This window comes from Eubalaena glacialis, chromosome 5, assembly GCF_028564815.1.
Source record: "Eubalaena glacialis isolate mEubGla1 chromosome 5, mEubGla1.1.hap2.+ XY, whole genome shotgun sequence".
In the NCBI taxonomy this organism is placed as follows: domain Eukaryota; kingdom Metazoa; phylum Chordata; class Mammalia; order Artiodactyla; family Balaenidae; genus Eubalaena; species Eubalaena glacialis.
In genome coordinates this window covers 133,219,797-133,239,388 of record NC_083720.1, presented here as the reverse complement: position 1 = coordinate 133,239,388, position 19,592 = coordinate 133,219,797, and positions in this window count along the sequence as shown.

Sequence of the window (19,592 nt, the reverse complement as noted above, 5' to 3'; positions counted from 1 at the left end):
TACGCAGTACCCTCACCCGTACCCTCACCCGTACCCTAAGCCGTACCCTAACCCTAACCCTAACCCTAACCCCTACCCTACGCCGTACCCTCACCCGTACCCTCACCCGTACCCTAAGCCGTACCCTAACCCTAACCCTAACCCTAACCCCTACCCTACGACGTACCCTAACCCGTACCCTAACCCATACCCTAAGCCGTACCCTAACCCTAACCCTCAGCCTAACCCATACGCAACTCCGTACCCTCACCCGTACCCTAACCCGTATCCTAAGCCGTACCCTAACCCTAACCCTAACCCTAACCTATACCCTACGCCGTACCCTCACCCGTACCCTAAACCGTACCCTAAGCCGTACCCTAACCCTAACCCTAACCCTAAACCTAACCCTAACCCATACCCTACGCCGTACCCTAATCCGTACCCTAACCCGTATCCTAAGCCGTACCCTAAACCTAACCAATACCCTACGCAGTACCCTCACCCGTACCCTAAGCCGTACCCTAACCCTAACCCTAACCCTAACCCCTACCCTACGCCGTACCCTCACCCGTACCCTATCCCACACCCTAAGCCATACCCTAACCCTAACCCTAACACTAACCCTAAACTACCCTTGACTGCTTTTGTCTCCATTAGATTTCCTAAGCACTAGTGTTTTAAGGAACAGGTTAAAAAGAAAATCCTAATGTGATTTTTTTATAATGTGTTTATTCTTTATCTTATCCTAGTGACTAAAATCTTCTCCATGGCTGGACCCCAAATAATATTCCTTTACGTGCTAAGTGGTATCTAGAGAGTGGGGTAGGTTTAATAAATACCCTAATCCTAACGTGTACCCTAACCCCTACCCTAGCCCTAACGCGTACCCTAACCCTAACACAAACCCTAATCCTAACGTGTACCCTAACCCTAACCCATACCCTAACCCAAACCCTAACCGTAACACGTACGCTAATCCTAACCCGTACCTTAAACCAATCCCTAACCTTAAAACTAACCCTAACCCTAACCCTAACCCATACACTACGCCGTACCCTCACCCGTACCCTAAGCCGTACCCTAACCCTAACCCTAACCCTAACCCATACGCTACAACGTACCCTCACACTTACCCTAAACCGTACCCTAAGCCGTAACCTAACCCTAACCCTAACCCTAAACTATACCTTACTCCCTACCCTCACTCATACCCTAACCCGTACCCTAAGCCGTACCCTAACCCTATCCCTAACCCTAGCCCTACCCCTAACCCATAACCTACGCCGTACCCTCACCCGTACCCTAACCCTTATCCTAAGCCGTACCGTAACCCTAACCAATACCCTACGCAGTACCCTCACCCATACCCTCACCCGTACCCTAAGCCGTACCCTAACCCTTACCCTAACCCTAACCCGTACGCTATGCCGTAACTCACCCGTAACCTAACCCGTATCCTAAGCCGTACCCTAACCCTAACCAATACCCTACGCAGTACCCTCACCCGTACCCTCAACCGTACCCTAAGCCGTACCCGAACCCTAACCCTAACCCTAACCCTGACCCCTACCATACGCCGTAGCCTCACCCGTACCCTATACCATACCCTAAGCCGTACCCTAACCCTAACACTAACCCTAACCCTAACCCTAACCCTAAACTACCCTTGACTGCTTTTGCCACCATTAGATTTCCTAAGCACTAGTGTTTTAAGGAACAGGTTAAAAAGAAAATCCTAATGTGATTTTTTTATAATGTGCTTATTCTTTATCTTATCCTAGTGACTAAAATCTTCTCCATGGCTGGACCCCAAATAATATTCCTTTACGTGCTAAGTGGTATCTAGAGAGTGGGATAGGTTTAGTAAATACCCTAATCCTAACGTGTACCCTAACCCTAACCCATACCCTAACCCTAACACGTACCCTAACCCTAACCCAAACCCTAACCCTAACACGTACGCTAATCCTAACCCGTACCCTAAACCAATCCCTAACCCTAACCCTAACCCTAACCCATACCCTACGCCGTACCCTCACCCGTACCCTAACCCGTACCCTAAGCCGTACCCTAACCCTAACCCTAACCCTAACCCTAACCCATACCCTACAACGTACACTCACACTTACCCTAAACCATACCCTAAGCCGTACCTTAACCCTAACCCTAACCGTAAACTATACCTTACGCCCTACCCTCACTCGTACCCTAACCCTTACCCTAACCAGTACCCTAAACCTAACCCTAACCCTAGCCCTAACCCTAACCCATACCCTACGCCGTAACCTCACACGTACCGTAATGCGTACCCTACGCCGTACCGTAACCCTAACCCTAACCCTAACCCATACCCTACGCCGTAACCGCACATGTATCCTAACCCGTACGCTAAGCCGTACCCTAACCCTAACCCTAACCCTAACCCATACGCTACGCCGTACCCTCACCCGGAACCTAACCCGTATCCTAAGCCGTACCCTAACCCTAATCCTAACCCTAACCCCTACCCTATGCCGTACCCTCACCCGTACCCTAACCCATACCCTAAGCTGTACCCTAACCCTAACCCTAACCCTAACCCTAACCCTATCCCTAACCCATACCCTACGCCGTACCCTAACCCGTACCCTAACCCGTATCCTAAGCCGTACCCTAACCCTAACCAATACCCTACGCAGTACCCTCACCCGTACCCTAAGCCGTACCCTAACCCTAACCCCTACCCTACGCCGTACCCTCACCCGTACCCTATCCCATACCCTAAGCCGTACCCTAAACCTAACACTAACCCTAACCCTAACCCTAACCCTAAATTACCCTTGACTGCTTTGCCTCCATTAGATTTCCTAAGCACTAGTGTTTTAAGGAACAGGTTAAAAAGTAAATCCTAATGTGATTTTTTTATAATGTGTTTATTCTTTATCTTATCCTAGTGACTAAAATCTTCTCCATGGCTGGACCCCAAATAATATTCGTTTACGTGCTAAGTGGTATCTAGAGAGTGGGATAGGTTTAATAAATACCCTAATCCTAACGTGTACCCTAACCCTAACCCATACCCTAACCCAAACCCTAACCGTAACACGTACGCTAATCCTAACCCGTACCTTAAACCAATCCCTAACCTTAAAACTAACCCTAACCCTAACCCTAACCCATACCCTACGCCGTACCCTCACCCGTACCCTAAGCCGTACCCTAAGCCGTACCCTAACCCTAACCCGAACCCGAACCCATACCCTACAACGTACCCTCAGACTTACCCTAAACCGTACCCTAAGCCGTAACCTAACCCTAACCCTAAACTATACCTTACTCCCTACCCTCACTCATACCCTAACCCGTACCCTAAGCCGTACCCTAACCCTATCCCTAACCCTAGCCCTACCCCTAACCCATAAACTACGCCGTACCCTCACCCGTACCCTAACCCTTATCCTAAGCCGTACCGTAAGCCTAACCAATACTCTACGCAGTACCCTCACCCATACCCTCACCCGTACCCTAAGCCGTACCCTAACCCTAACCCTAACCCTAACCCTAACCCTAACCCATACCCTACAACGTACCCTCACACTTACCCTAAACCGTACCCTAAGCCGTAACCTAACCCTAACCTTAACCCGAAAGTATACCTTACGCCCTACCCTCATTCGTACCCTAACCCATACCCTAAGCTGTACCCTAACCTTAACCCTAACCCTAGCCCTAACCCTATCCCATACCCTACGCGGTACTCTGAAACGTACCCTAACGCGTACCCTAAGCCGTACCCTAACCCTAACCCATACCCTACGCCGTAACCGCACACATATCCCAACCCGTACCCTAAGCCGTACCCTAACCCTAACCCTAACCCTAACCCATACGCTACGCCATACCCTCACCCGTACCCTAAAACGTATCCTAAGCCGTGCCCTAACCCTAACCCTAACCCTAACCTATACCCTACGCCGGACCCTCACCCGTACCCTAACCCATACCCTAAGCCGTACCCTAACCCTAACCCTAACCCTAACCCATACACTACGCCGTACCCTAACCCGTACCCTAACCCTTATCCTAAGCCGTACCCTAACCCTAACCAATACCCTACGCAGTACCCTCACCCATACCCTCACCCTACCCTAAGCCGTACCCTAACCCTAACCCTAACCCTAACACTAACCTTAACCCATACGCTATGCCGTACCCTCACCCGTACCCTAACCCATATCCTAAGCCGTACCCTAACCCTAACCTTAACCCTAACCTATACCCTATGCCGTACCCTAAACCGTACCCTAAGCCGTACCCTAACCCTAACCCTAACCCTAACCCATACCCTACATCGTACCCTAACCCGTACCCTAACCCGTATCCTAAGCCGTACCCTAACCCTAACCAATATTCTATGCAGTACCCTCACCCATAACCTCACCCGTAACCTAAGCCATACCCCAACCCTAACCCTAACCCTAACCCTAACCCTAACCCTAACCCTATGCCGTACGCTCACTCATACCCTAACCCGTACCCTAAGCCGTACCCTAAACCTATCCCTAACCCTAGCCCTACCCCTAACCCATAACCTACGCAGTACCCTCACCCATACCCTCACCCGTACCCTAAGCCGTACCCTAACCCTAACCCTAACCCTAATCCTAACCCATACGCTATGCCGTACCCTCACCCGTACCCTAAACGGTATCCTAAGCCGTACCCTAACCCTAACCCTAACCCTAACCCATAACCTATGCCGTACCCTCACCCGTACACTAACCCGTACCCTAAGCCGTACCCTAACCCTAACCCTAACCCTAACCCATACCCTACGCCATACCCTAACCCGTACCCTCACCCGTACCCTAAGCCGTACCCTAACCCTAACCCTAACCCGAACCCATACCTTACAACGTACCCTCACACTTACCCTAAACCGTACACCAAGCCGTACCCTAACCCTAACCCTAACCCTAAAATATACCTTATGCCCTACCCTCACTCGTACCCTAACCCGTACCCTAAGCCGTACCCTAACCCTAACCCTAGCTCTAACCCTTATCCATACCGTACGCCGTACCCTCACGTGTACCCTAACGCGTACCCTAAGCCGTACCCTAAAACTAACCCTAACCCATACCCTACGCCGTAACCACACATGTATCCTAACCCGTACACTAAGCCGTACCCTAACCCTAACCCTAACCCTCACCGGTACCCTAACCCGTATCCTAAGCCGTACCCTAACCCTAACCCTATCCCTAACCAATACCCTACACCGTACTCTCACCCGTACCCTAAACCGTACCCTAAGCCGTACCCTAACCGTAACCCTAAACCTAACCCTAAATCATAGCCTACGCCGTACCGTAACCCGTATCCTAACCCGTACCCTAAGCCGTGCCCTAACCCTAACCCTAACCCTAACCCTAACCCTAACCCTAACCCTAACCCATCCCCTACAACGTACCCTCACACGTACCCTAACGCGTACCCTAAGCCATACCCTAACCCTATCCCTAACCCTAACCCATACTCTATGCCGTACCCTCACCCGTACCCTAACCCATATCCTACGCCGTACCCTCACACGTAGCCTAACGCGTACCCTAAGCCATACCCTAACCCTATCCCTAACCCTAACCCATACTCTATGCCGTACCCTCACCCGTACCCTAACCCATACCCTACGCCGTACCCTCACACGTACCCTAACGCGTACCCTAAGCCGTACCCTAACCCTAACCCTAACCCTAACCTATACCCTACGCCGTACCCTCACCCGTACCCTAACCCGTACCCTAAGCCGTACCCTAACCCTAACCCTAACCCTAAGCCTAACCCTAACCCAAATCCATACCCTACGCCGTACCCTAACCCGTATCCTAAGCCATACCCTAACCCTAATCAATACCCTACGCAGTACCCTCACGCGTACCCTCAACCGTACCCTAAGCCGTACCCTAAACCTAACCCTAACCCTAACCCTAACCCCTAGGCCATAACCGCACACGTATCCTAACCCGTACCCTAAGCCGTACCCTAACCCTAACCCTAACCCTAACCTATACCCTACGCCATACCCTCACCCGTACCCTAACCCGTACCCTAAGCCGTACCCTAACCCTAACCCTATCCCTAACCCATACCTTACGCCGTACCCTAACCCGTACCCTAACCCGTACCCTAACCCGTATCCTAAGCCGTACCCTAACCCTAACCAATACCCTACGCAGTACCCTCACCGTACCCTAAGCCGTACCCTAACCGTAACCCTAACCCTATCCCTAACACTAACCCCTACCCTACGCCATACCCTCACCCGTACCCTAACCCTAACCCTAGCACTAACCCTAACCCATACCCTACGCCATACCCTAACCTGTATCCTATGCCGTACCCTAACCCTAACCAATACCCTAAGCAGTACCCTCACCCGTACCCTAAACCGTACCCTAAGCCGTACCCTAACCCTAACCCTAACCCTAACCCATACCCTACAACGTACCGTCACACTTACCCTAAACCGTACCCTAAGCCGTACCCTAACCCTAACCCTAACTCTAAACTATACCTTACGCCCTACCCTCACTCGTACCCTAAGCCGTACCCTAACCCTAACCCTAGCCCTAACCTTAACCCATACCCTACGCCGTACCCTCACACGTACCCTAACACGTACCCTAAGCCGTACCCTAACCCTAACCCTAAACCTAACCCATACCCTACGCCGTAACCGCACACGTATCCTATCCCGTACCGTCAGCCGTACCCTAACCCTAACCCTAACACTAACCCATACATTACGCCGTACCCTAACCCGTACCCTAACCCGTATCCTAAGCCGTACCCTAACCCTAACCAATACCCTACGCAGTACCCTCACCCGTACCCTAAGCCGTACCCTAACCCTAACCCTAACACTATCCCTAACCCTAGCCCCTACCCTACGCCGTACCTTCACCCGTACCCTATCCTATACCCTAAGCCGTACCCTAACGCTAACACTAACACTAACCCTAACCCTAACCCTAAAGTACCCTTGACTGCTTTTGCCTCCATTAGATTTCCTAAGCACTAGTGTTTTAAGGAACAGGTTAAAAAGAAAATCCTAATGTGATTTTTTTATAATGTGTTTATTCTTTATCTTATCCTAGTGACAAAAATCTTCTCCATGGCTGGAACCCAAATAATATTCCTTTACGTGCTAAGTGGTATCTAGAGAGTGGGATAGGTTTAAAAAATACCCTAATCCTAACGTGTACCCTAACCCTAACCCATACCCTAACCCTAACGTGTACCCTAACCCTAACCCTAAGACGTAGGCTAATCCTAACCCGTACCCTAAACCAAGCCCTAACCCTAAAACTAACCCTAACCCTAACCCTAACCCTAACCCTAACCCTAACCCTAACCCTAACCCATACCCTACGCCGTACCCTAACCCGTACCCTAACCCGTATCCTAAGCCGTACCCTAACCCTAACCAATACCCTACGCAGTACCCTCACCCGTACCCTCACCCGTACCCTAAGCCGTACCCTAACCCTAACCCTAACCCTAACCCCTACCCTACGCCGTACCCTCACCCGTACCCTCACCCGTACCCTAAGGCGTACCCTAACCCTAACCCTAACCCTAACCCCTACCCTACGACGTACCCTAACCCGTACCCTAACCCATACCCTAAGCCGTACCCTAACCCTAACCCTCAGCCTAACCCATACGCAACTCCGTACCCTCACCCGTACCCTAACCCGTATCCTAAGCCGTACCCTAACCCTAACCCTAACCCTAACCTATACCCTACGCCGTACCCTCACCCGTACCCTAAACCGTACCCTAAGCCGTACCCTAACCCTAACCCTAACCCTAAACCTAACCCTAACCCATACCCTACGCCGTACCCTAATCCGTACCCTAACCCGTATCCTAAGCCGTACCCTAAACCTAACCAATACCCTACGCAGTACCCTCACCCGTACCCTAAGCCGTACCCTAACCCTAACCCTAACCCTAACCCCTACCCTACGCCGTACCCTCACCCGTACCCTATCCCACACCCTAAGCCATACCCTAACCCTAACCCTAACACTAACCCTAAACTACCCTTGACTGCTTTTGTCTCCATTAGATTTCCTAAGCACTAGTGTTTTAAGGAACAGGTTAAAAAGAAAATCCTAATGTGATTTTTTTATAATGTGTTTATTCTTTATCTTATCCTAGTGACTAAAATCTTCTCCATGGCTGGACCCCAAATAATATTCCTTTACGTGCTAAGTGGTATCTAGAGAGTGGGGTAGGTTTAATAAATACCCTAATCCTAACGTGTACCCTAACCCCTACCCTAGCCCTAACGCGTACCCTAACCCTAACACAAACCCTAATCCTAACGTGTACCCTAACCCTAACCCATACCCTAACCCAAACCCTAACCGTAACACGTACGCTAATCCTAACCCGTACCTTAAACCAATCCCTAACCTTAAAACTAACCCTAACCCTAACCCTAACCCATACACTACGCCGTACCCTCACCCGTACCCTAAGCCGTACCCTAACCCTAACCCTAACCCTAACCCATACGCTACAACGTACCCTCACACTTACCCTAAACCGTACCCTAAGCCGTAACCTAACCCTAACCCTAACCCTAAACTATACCTTACTCCCTACCCTCACTCATACCCTAACCCGTACCCTAAGCCGTACCCTAACCCTATCCCTAACCCTAGCCCTACCCCTAACCCATAACCTACGCCGTACCCTCACCCGTACCCTAACCCTTATCCTAAGCCGTACCGTAACCCTAACCAATACCCTACGCAGTACCCTCACCCATACCCTCACCCGTACCCTAAGCCGTACCCTAACCCTTACCCTAACCCTAACCCGTACGCTATGCCGTAACTCACCCGTAACCTAACCCGTATCCTAAGCCGTACCCTAACCCTAACCAATACCCTACGCAGTACCCTCACCCGTACCCTCAACCGTACCCTAAGCCGTACCCGAACCCTAACCCTAACCCTAACCCTGACCCCTACCATACGCCGTAGCCTCACCCGTACCCTATACCATACCCTAAGCCGTACCCTAACCCTAACACTAACCCTAACCCTAACCCTAACCCTAAACTACCCTTGACTGCTTTTGCCACCATTAGATTTCCTAAGCACTAGTGTTTTAAGGAACAGGTTAAAAAGAAAATCCTAATGTGATTTTTTTATAATGTGCTTATTCTTTATCTTATCCTAGTGACTAAAATCTTCTCCATGGCTGGACCCCAAATAATATTCCTTTACGTGCTAAGTGGTATCTAGAGAGTGGGATAGGTTTAGTAAATACCCTAATCCTAACGTGTACCCTAACCCTAACCCATACCCTAACCCTAACACGTACCCTAACCCTAACCCAAACCCTAACCCTAACACGTACGCTAATCCTAACCCGTACCCTAAACCAATCCCTAACCCTAACCCTAACCCTAACCCATACCCTACGCCGTACCCTCACCCGTACCCTAACCCGTACCCTAAGCCGTACCCTAACCCTAACCCTAACCCTAACCCTAACCCATACCCTACAACGTACACTCACACTTACCCTAAACCATACCCTAAGCCGTACCTTAACCCTAACCCTAACCGTAAACTATACCTTACGCCCTACCCTCACTCGTACCCTAACCCTTACCCTAACCAGTACCCTAAACCTAACCCTAACCCTAGCCCTAACCCTAACCCATACCCTACGCCGTAACCTCACACGTACCGTAATGCGTACCCTACGCCGTACCGTAACCCTAACCCTAACCCTAACCCATACCCTACGCCGTAACCGCACATGTATCCTAACCCGTACGCTAAGCCGTACCCTAACCCTAACCCTAACCCTAACCCATACGCTACGCCGTACCCTCACCCGGAACCTAACCCGTATCCTAAGCCGTACCCTAACCCTAATCCTAACCCTAACCCCTACCCTATGCCGTACCCTCACCCGTACCCTAACCCATACCCTAAGCTGTACCCTAACCCTAACCCTAACCCTAACCCTAACCCTATCCCTAACCCATACCCTACGCCGTACCCTAACCCGTACCCTAACCCGTATCCTAAGCCGTACCCTAACCCTAACCAATACCCTACGCAGTACCCTCACCCGTACCCTAAGCCGTACCCTAACCCTAACCCCTACCCTACGCCGTACCCTCACCCGTACCCTATCCCATACCCTAAGCCGTACCCTAAACCTAACACTAACCCTAACCCTAACCCTAACCCTAAATTACCCTTGACTGCTTTGCCTCCATTAGATTTCCTAAGCACTAGTGTTTTAAGGAACAGGTTAAAAAGTAAATCCTAATGTGATTTTTTTATAATGTGTTTATTCTTTATCTTATCCTAGTGACTAAAATCTTCTCCATGGCTGGACCCCAAATAATATTCGTTTACGTGCTAAGTGGTATCTAGAGAGTGGGATAGGTTTAATAAATACCCTAATCCTAACGTGTACCCTAACCCTAACCCATACCCTAACCCAAACCCTAACCGTAACACGTACGCTAATCCTAACCCGTACCTTAAACCAATCCCTAACCTTAAAACTAACCCTAACCCTAACCCTAACCCATACCCTACGCCGTACCCTCACCCGTACCCTAAGCCGTACCCTAAGCCGTACCCTAACCCTAACCCGAACCCGAACCCATACCCTACAACGTACCCTCAGACTTACCCTAAACCGTACCCTAAGCCGTAACCTAACCCTAACCCTAAACTATACCTTACTCCCTACCCTCACTCATACCCTAACCCGTACCCTAAGCCGTACCCTAACCCTATCCCTAACCCTAGCCCTACCCCTAACCCATAAACTACGCCGTACCCTCACCCGTACCCTAACCCTTATCCTAAGCCGTACCGTAAGCCTAACCAATACTCTACGCAGTACCCTCACCCATACCCTCACCCGTACCCTAAGCCGTACCCTAACCCTAACCCTAACCCTAACCCTAACCCTAACCCATACCCTACAACGTACCCTCACACTTACCCTAAACCGTACCCTAAGCCGTAACCTAACCCTAACCTTAACCCGAAAGTATACCTTACGCCCTACCCTCATTCGTACCCTAACCCATACCCTAAGCTGTACCCTAACCTTAACCCTAACCCTAGCCCTAACCCTATCCCATACCCTACGCGGTACTCTGAAACGTACCCTAACGCGTACCCTAAGCCGTACCCTAACCCTAACCCATACCCTACGCCATAACCGCACACATATCCCAACCCGTACCCTAAGCCGTACCCTAACCCTAACCCTAACCCTAACCCATACGCTACGCCATACCCTCACCCGTACCCTAAAACGTATCCTAAGCCGTGCCCTAACCCTAACCCTAACCCTAACCTATACCCTACGCCGGACCCTCACCCGTACCCTAACCCATACCCTAAGCCGTACCCTAACCCTAACCCTAACCCTAACCCATACACTACGCCGTACCCTAACCCGTACCCTAACCCTTATCCTAAGCCGTACCCTAACCCTAACCAATACCCTACGCAGTACCCTCACCCATACCCTCACCCTACCCTAAGCCGTACCCTAACCCTAACCCTAACCCTAACACTAACCTTAACCCATACGCTATGCCGTACCCTCACCCGTACCCTAACCCATATCCTAAGCCGTACCCTAACCCTAACCTTAACCCTAACCTATACCCTATGCCGTACCCTAAACCGTACCCTAAGCCGTACCCTAACCCTAACCCTAACCCTAACCCATACCCTACATCGTACCCTAACCCGTACCCTAACCCGTATCCTAAGCCGTACCCTAACCCGAACCAATATTCTATGCAGTACCCTCACCCATAACCTCACCCGTAACCTAAGCCATACCCCAACCCTAACCCTAACCCTAACCCTAACCCTAACCCTAACCCTATGCCGTACGCTCACTCATACCCTAACCCGTACCCTAAGCCGTACCCTAAACCTATCCCTAACCCTAGCCCTACCCCTAACCCATAACCTACGCAGTACCCTCACCCATACCCTCACCCGTACCCTAAGCCGTACCCTAACCCTAACCCTAACCCTAATCCTAACCCATACGCTATGCCGTACCCTCACCCGTACCCTAAACGGTATCCTAAGCCGTACCCTAACACTAACCCTAACCCTAACCCATAACCTATGCCGTACCCTCACCCGTACACTAACCCGTACCCTAAGCCGTACCCTAACCCTAACCCTAACCCTAACCCATACCCTACGCCATACCCTAACCCGTACCCTCACCCGTACCCTAAGCCGTACCCTAACCCTAACCCTAACCCGAACCCATACCTTACAACGTACCCTCACACTTACCCTAAACCGTACACCAAGCCGTACCCTAACCCTAACCCTAACCCTAAAATATACCTTATGCCCTACCCTCACTCGTACCCTAACCCGTACCCTAAGCCGTACCCTAACCCTAACCCTAGCTCTAACCCTTATCCATACCGTACGCCGTACCCTCACGTGTACCCTAACGCGTACCCTAAGCCGTACCCTAAAACTAACCCTAACCCATACCCTACGCCGTAACCACACATGTATCCTAACCCGTACACTAAGCCGTACCCTAACCCTAACCCTAACCCTCACCGGTACCCTAACCCGTATCCTAAGCCGTACCCTAACCCTAACCCTATCCCTAACCAATACCCTACACCGTACTCTCACCCGTACCCTAAACCGTACCCTAAGCCGTACCCTAACCGTAACCCTAAACCTAACCCTAAATCATAGCCTACGCCGTACCGTAACCCGTATCCTAACCCGTACCCTAAGCCGTGCCCTAACCCTAACCCTAACCCTAACCCTAACCCTAACCCTAACCCTAACCCATCCCCTACAACGTACCCTCACACGTACCCTAACGCGTACCCTAAGCCATACCCTAACCCTATCCCTAACCCTAACCCATACTCTATGCCGTACCCTCACCCGTACCCTAACCCATATCCTACGCCGTACCCTCACACGTAGCCTAACGCGTACCCTAAGCCATACCCTAACCCTATCCCTAACCCTAACCCATACTCTATGCCGTAGCCTCACCCGTACCCTAACCCATACCCTACGCCGTACCCTCACACGTACCCTAACGCGTACCCTAAGCCGTACCCTAACCCTAACCCTAACCCTAACCTATACCCTACGCCGTACCCTCACCCGTACCCTAACCCGTACCCTAAGCCGTACCCTAACCCTAACCCTAACCCTAAGCCTAACCCTAACCCAAATCCATACCCTACGCCGTACCCTAACCCGTATCCTAAGCCATACCCTAACCCTAATCAATACCCTACGCAGTACCCTCACGCGTACCCTCAACCGTACCCTAAGCCGTACCCTAAACCTAACCCTAACCCTAACCCTAACCCCTAGGCCATAACCGCACACGTATCCTAACCCGTACCCTAAGCCGTACCCTAACCCTAACCCTAACCCTAACCTATACCCTACGCCATACCCTCACCCGTACCCTAACCCGTACCCTAAGCCGTACCCTAACCCTAACCCTATCCCTAACCCATACCTTACGCCGTACCCTAACCCGTACCCTAACCCGTACCCTAACCCGTATCCTAAGCCGTACCCTAACCCTAACCAATACCCTACGCAGTACCCTCACCGTACCCTAAGCCGTACCCTAACCGTAACCCTAACCCTATCCCTAACACTAACCCCTACCCTACGCCATACCCTCACCCGTACCCTAACCCTAACCCTAGCACTAACCCTAACCCATACCCTACGCCATACCCTAACCTGTATCCTATGCCGTACCCTAACCCTAACCAATACCCTAAGCAGTACCCTCACCCGTACCCTAAACCGTACCCTAAGCCGTACCCTAACCCTAACCCTAACCCTAACCCATACCCTACAACGTACCGTCACACTTACCCTAAACCGTACCCTAAGCCGTACCCTAACCCTAACCCTAACTCTAAACTATACCTTACGCCCTACCCTCACTCGTACCCTAAGCCGTACCCTAACCCTAACCCTAGCCCTAACCTTAACCCATACCCTACGCCGTACCCTCACACGTACCCTAACACGTACCCTAAGCCGTACCCTAACCCTAACCCTAAACCTAACCCATAACCTACGCCGTAACCGCACACGTATCCTATCCCGTACCGTCAGCCGTACCCTAACCCTAACCCTAACCCTAACCCATACATTACGCCGTACCCTAACCCGTACCCTAACCCGTATCCTAAGCCGTACCCTAACCCTAACCAATACCCTACGCAGTACCCTCACCCGTACCCTAAGCCGTACCCTAACCCTAACCCTAACACTATCCCTAACCCTAGCCCCTACCCTACGCCGTACCTTCACCCGTACCCTATCCTATACCCTAAGCCGTACCCTAACGCTAACACTAACACTAACCCTAACCCTAACCCTAAAGTACCCTTGACTGCTTTTGCCTCCATTAGATTTCCTAAGCACTAGTGTTTTAAGGAACAGGTTAAAAAGAAAATCCTAATGTGATTTTTTTATAATGTGTTTATTCTTTATCTTATCCTAGTGACAAAAATCTTCTCCATGGCTGGAACCCAAATAATATTCCTTTACGTGCTAAGTGGTATCTAGAGAGTGGGATAGGTTTAAAAAATACCCTAATCCTAACGTGTACCCTAACCCTAACCCATACCCTAACCCTAACGTGTACCCTAACCCTAACCCTAAGACGTAGGCTAATCCTAACCCGTACCCTAAACCAAGCCCTAACCCTAAAACTAACCCTAACCCTAACCCTAACCCTAACCCTAACCCTAACCCTAACCCTAACCCTAACCCTAACCCTAACCCTAACCCATACCCTAACCCTAACGCGTACCCTAACCCTAACCCTAAGACGTAGGCTAATCCTAACCCATACCCTAAACCAAGCCCTAACCCTAAAACTAACCCTAACCCTAACCCTAACCCTAACCCTAACCTTAGCCCTAACCCTAAACCTAACCCTAGCCCTACCCCTAACCCATACCCTACGCCGTACCCTCACACGTACCCTAACGCATACCCTAAGCCGTACCCTAACCCTAACCCTAACCCTAGCCCTAAACCTAACCCATACCCTACGCCGTACCCTAATCCGTACCCTAACCCGTATCCTAAGCCGTACCCTAACCCTAAACCTAACCCTAAACTATACCCTACGCCGTACCCTCACCCGTACCCTAACCCGTACCCTAAGCCGTACTCTAACCCTAACCCTAACCCTAACCCTAGCCCTAACCCTATCCCATACCCTACGCGGTACTCTCACACGTACCCTAACGCGTACCCTAAGCCGTACCCTAACCCTAAACCATACCCTACGCCGGAACCGCACACGTATACCAACCCGTACCCTAAGCCGTACCCTAACCCTAACCCTAACCCTAACCCATATGCTACGCCGTACCCTCACCCGTACCCTAAGCCATACCCTAACCCTAACCCTAACCCTAACCCTAACCCATACCCTACAACGTACTATCACACTTACCCTAAACCGTACCCTAAGCCGTACCCTAACCCTAACCCTAACCCTAACCCTAACCCATACGCTATGCCGTACCCTCACCCGTACCCTAACCCGTACCCTAAGCCGTACCCTAACCCTAACCCTAACCCTAACCCATACCCTACGCCGTACCCTAACCCGTACCCTAACCCGTATCCTAAGCCGTACCCTAACCCTAACCAATACCCTATGCAGTACCCTCACCCGTACCCTCACCCGTACCCTAAGCCGTACCCTAACCCTAACCCTAACCCTAACCCTAACCCTAATCCTAATCCCTACCCTACGCCGTACCCTCACCCGTACCCTATTCCATACCCTAATCCGTACCCTAACCCTAACACTAACCCTAACCCTAACCCTAACCCTAAACTACCCTTGACTGCTTTTGCCTCCATTAGATTTCCTAAGCACTAGTGTTTTAAGGAACAGGTTAAAAAGAAAATCCTAATGTGATTTTTTTATAATGTGTTTATTCTTTATCTTATCCTAGTGACTAAAATCTTCTCCATGGCTGGACCCCAAATAATATTCCTTTACGTGCTAAGTGGTATCTAGAGAGTGGGATAGGTTTAATAAATACCCTAATCCTAACGTGTACCCTAACCCTAACCCATACCCTAACCCTAACGCGTACCCTAACCCTAACCCAAACCCTAACCCTAACACGTATGCTAATCCTAACCCGTACCCTAAACCAATCCCTAACCCTAAAACTAACCCTAACCCTAACCCTAACCCTAACCCATACCCTACAACGTACCGTCACACGTACCCTAAACTGTACCCTAAGCCGTAACCTAACCCTAACCTTAACCCGAAACTATACCTTACGCCCTACCCTCACTCGTACCCTAACCCATACCCTAAGCTGTACCCTAACCTTAACCCTAACCCTAGCCCTAACCGTATCCCATACCCTACGCGGTACTCTCAAACGTACCCTAACGCGTACCCTAAGCCGTACCCTAACCCTAACCCATACCCTATGCCGTAACCGCACACATAACCCAACCCGTACCCTAAGCCGTACCCTAACCCTAAAACTAACCCTAACCCATACGCTACGCCATAACCTCACCCGTACCCTAAACCGTATCGTAAGCCGTGCCCTAACCCTAACCCTAACCCTAACCTATACCCTACGCCGGACCCTCACCCGTACCCTAACCCGTACCCTAAGCCGTACCCTAACCCTAACCCTAACCCTAACCCATACACTATGCCGTACCCTAACCCGTACCCTAACCCTTATCCTAAGCCGTACCCTAACCCTAACCAATACCCTACGCAGTACCCTCACCCATACCCTCACCCGTACCCTAAGCCGTACCCTAACCCTAACCCTAACCCTAACACTAACCTTAACCCATACGCTATGCCGTACCCTCACCCGTACCCTAACCCATATCCTAAGCCGTACCCTAACCCTAACCTTAACCCTAACCTATACCTATGCCGTACCCTCACCCGTACCCTAACCCGTACCCTAAGCCGTACCCTAACCCTAACCCTAACCCTAACCCATACCCTACGCCGTACCCTAACCCGTATCCTAAGCCGTACCCTAACCCTAACCCTAATCCTAAACTATACCTTACACTCTACCCTTACTAGTACCCTAACCCGTACCCTAAGCCGTACCCTAACCCCAACCCTAACCCTAGCCCTAACCCTAACCCATACCCTACGCCGTGCCCTCACACGTACCCTAACGCGTACCCTAAGCCGTACCCTAACCCTATCCCTAACCCTAACCCATACCCTACGCCGTAACCGCACACGTATCCTAACCCGTAACCTAAGCCGTACCCTAACCCTAACCCTAACCCTATCCCTAACCGTTACCCCTACCCTACGCCGTACCCTCACCCGTACCCAATCCCATACCCTAAGCCGTATCCTAACCCTAACACTAACCCTAAGCCTAACCCTAACCCTAAACTACCCTTGACTGCTTTTGCCTCCATTAGATTTCCTAAGCACCAATGTTTTAAGAAACAGGTTAAAAAGAAAATCCTAATGTGATTTTTTTATAATGTGTTTATTCTTTATCTTATCCTAGTGACTAAAATCTTCTCCATGGCTGGACCCCAAATAATATTCTTTTACGTGCTAAGTGGTATCTAGAGAGTGGGATAGGTTTAATAAATACCCTAATCCTAACGTGTACCCTAACCCTAACCCATACCCTAACCCTAATGCGTACCCTAACCCTAACCCAAACCCTAACCCTAACACGTATGCTAATCCTAACCCGTACCCTAAACCAATCACTAACCCTAAAACTAACCCTAACCCTAACCCTAACCCTAACCCATACCCTAAACCTAAAGCGTACCCTAACCCTAACCCAAACCCTAACCCTAACACGTACGCTCATCCTAACCCGTACCCTAAACCAATCCCTAACCCTAAAACAAATCCCAACCCTAACCCTAACCCTTACCCTACGCCGTACCCTCACCCATACCATAACCCGTACCCTAAGCCGTACCCTAACCCTAACCCTAACCCTAACCCCTACCCTATGCCGTACCCTCACCCGTACCCTAACCCGTACGCTAAGCTGTACCTTAACCCTAACCCTAACCCTAACCGTAACCATAACCCATACCCTACGCCGTACCCTCACCCGTACCCTAACCCGTATCCTAAGCCGAACCCTAACACTAACCCTAACCCTAACCTATACCCTACACCGTACCCTCACCCGTACCCTAACCCGTACCCTAAGCCCTACCCTAACCCTAACCGTAACCCATACCCTACGCCGTACCCTAACCTGTATCCTAAGCCGTACCCTAACCCTAACCAATACCCTACGCAGTACCCTCACCCGTACCCTCACCCGTACACTAAGCCGTACCCTAACACTAACCCTAAGCCTAACCCCTACCCTATGCCGTACCCTCACCCGTACCCTAACCCGTAACCTAAGCTGTACCCTAACCCTAACCCTAACCCTAACCGTAACCCTAACCCATACCCTACGCCGTACCCTAACCCGTACCCTAACCCGTATCCTAAGCCGTACCCTAACTGTAACCAATACCCTACGCAATACCCTCACCCGTACCCTAACCCGTACCCTAAGCCGTACCCTAACCCTAACCTTAAACCTAACCCTAAATCATAGCCTCCGCCGTACCGTAACCCGTACCCTAACCCGTATCCTAAGCCGTGCCCTAACCCTAACCCTAACCCTAGCCCTACCCCTAACTCATACCCTACGCCGTACCCTCACACGTACCCTAACGCGTACCCTAAGCCGTACCCTAACCCTAACCCTAAAACTAACCCGTACCCTACGCCGTAATCGCACACGTATCCTAACCCGTACCCTAAGCCGTACACTAACCCTAACCATAACCCTAACCCATACGCTACCCCGTACCCTCACCCGTACCCTAACCCGTACCCTAAGCCGTGCTCTAACCCTAACCCTAACCCTAACCCTAACCCATACCCTACGAAGTACCCTAACCCGTACCCTAAACCGTACCCTAAGCTGTACCCTAACCCTAACCCTAAGCCTAACCCATACACTACGCCGTACCTCACCCGTACCCTAACCCTTATCCTAAGGCTTACCCTAAGCCTAACCAATACCCTACGCAGTACCCTCACCCGTACCCTCAACCGTACCCTAAGCCATACCCTAACCCTAACCCTAACCCTAACCCTGACACCTAACGTACGCCGTAGCCTCACCCGTACCGTAACCCGTATCCTAAGCCGTACCCTAACCCTAACCAATACCCTATGCAGTACCCTCACCCGTACCCTCACCCGTACCCTAAGCCGTACCCTAACCCTAACCCTAACCCTAATCCTAATCCGTACCCTACGCCGTACCCTCACCCGTACCCTATTCCATACCCTAAGCCATACCCTAACCCTAACACTAACCCTAACCCTAACCCTAACCCTAAACTACCCTTGACTGCTTTTGCCTCCATTAAATTTCCTAAGCACTAGTGTTTTAAGGAACAGGTTAAAAAGAAAATCCTAATGTGATTTTTTTA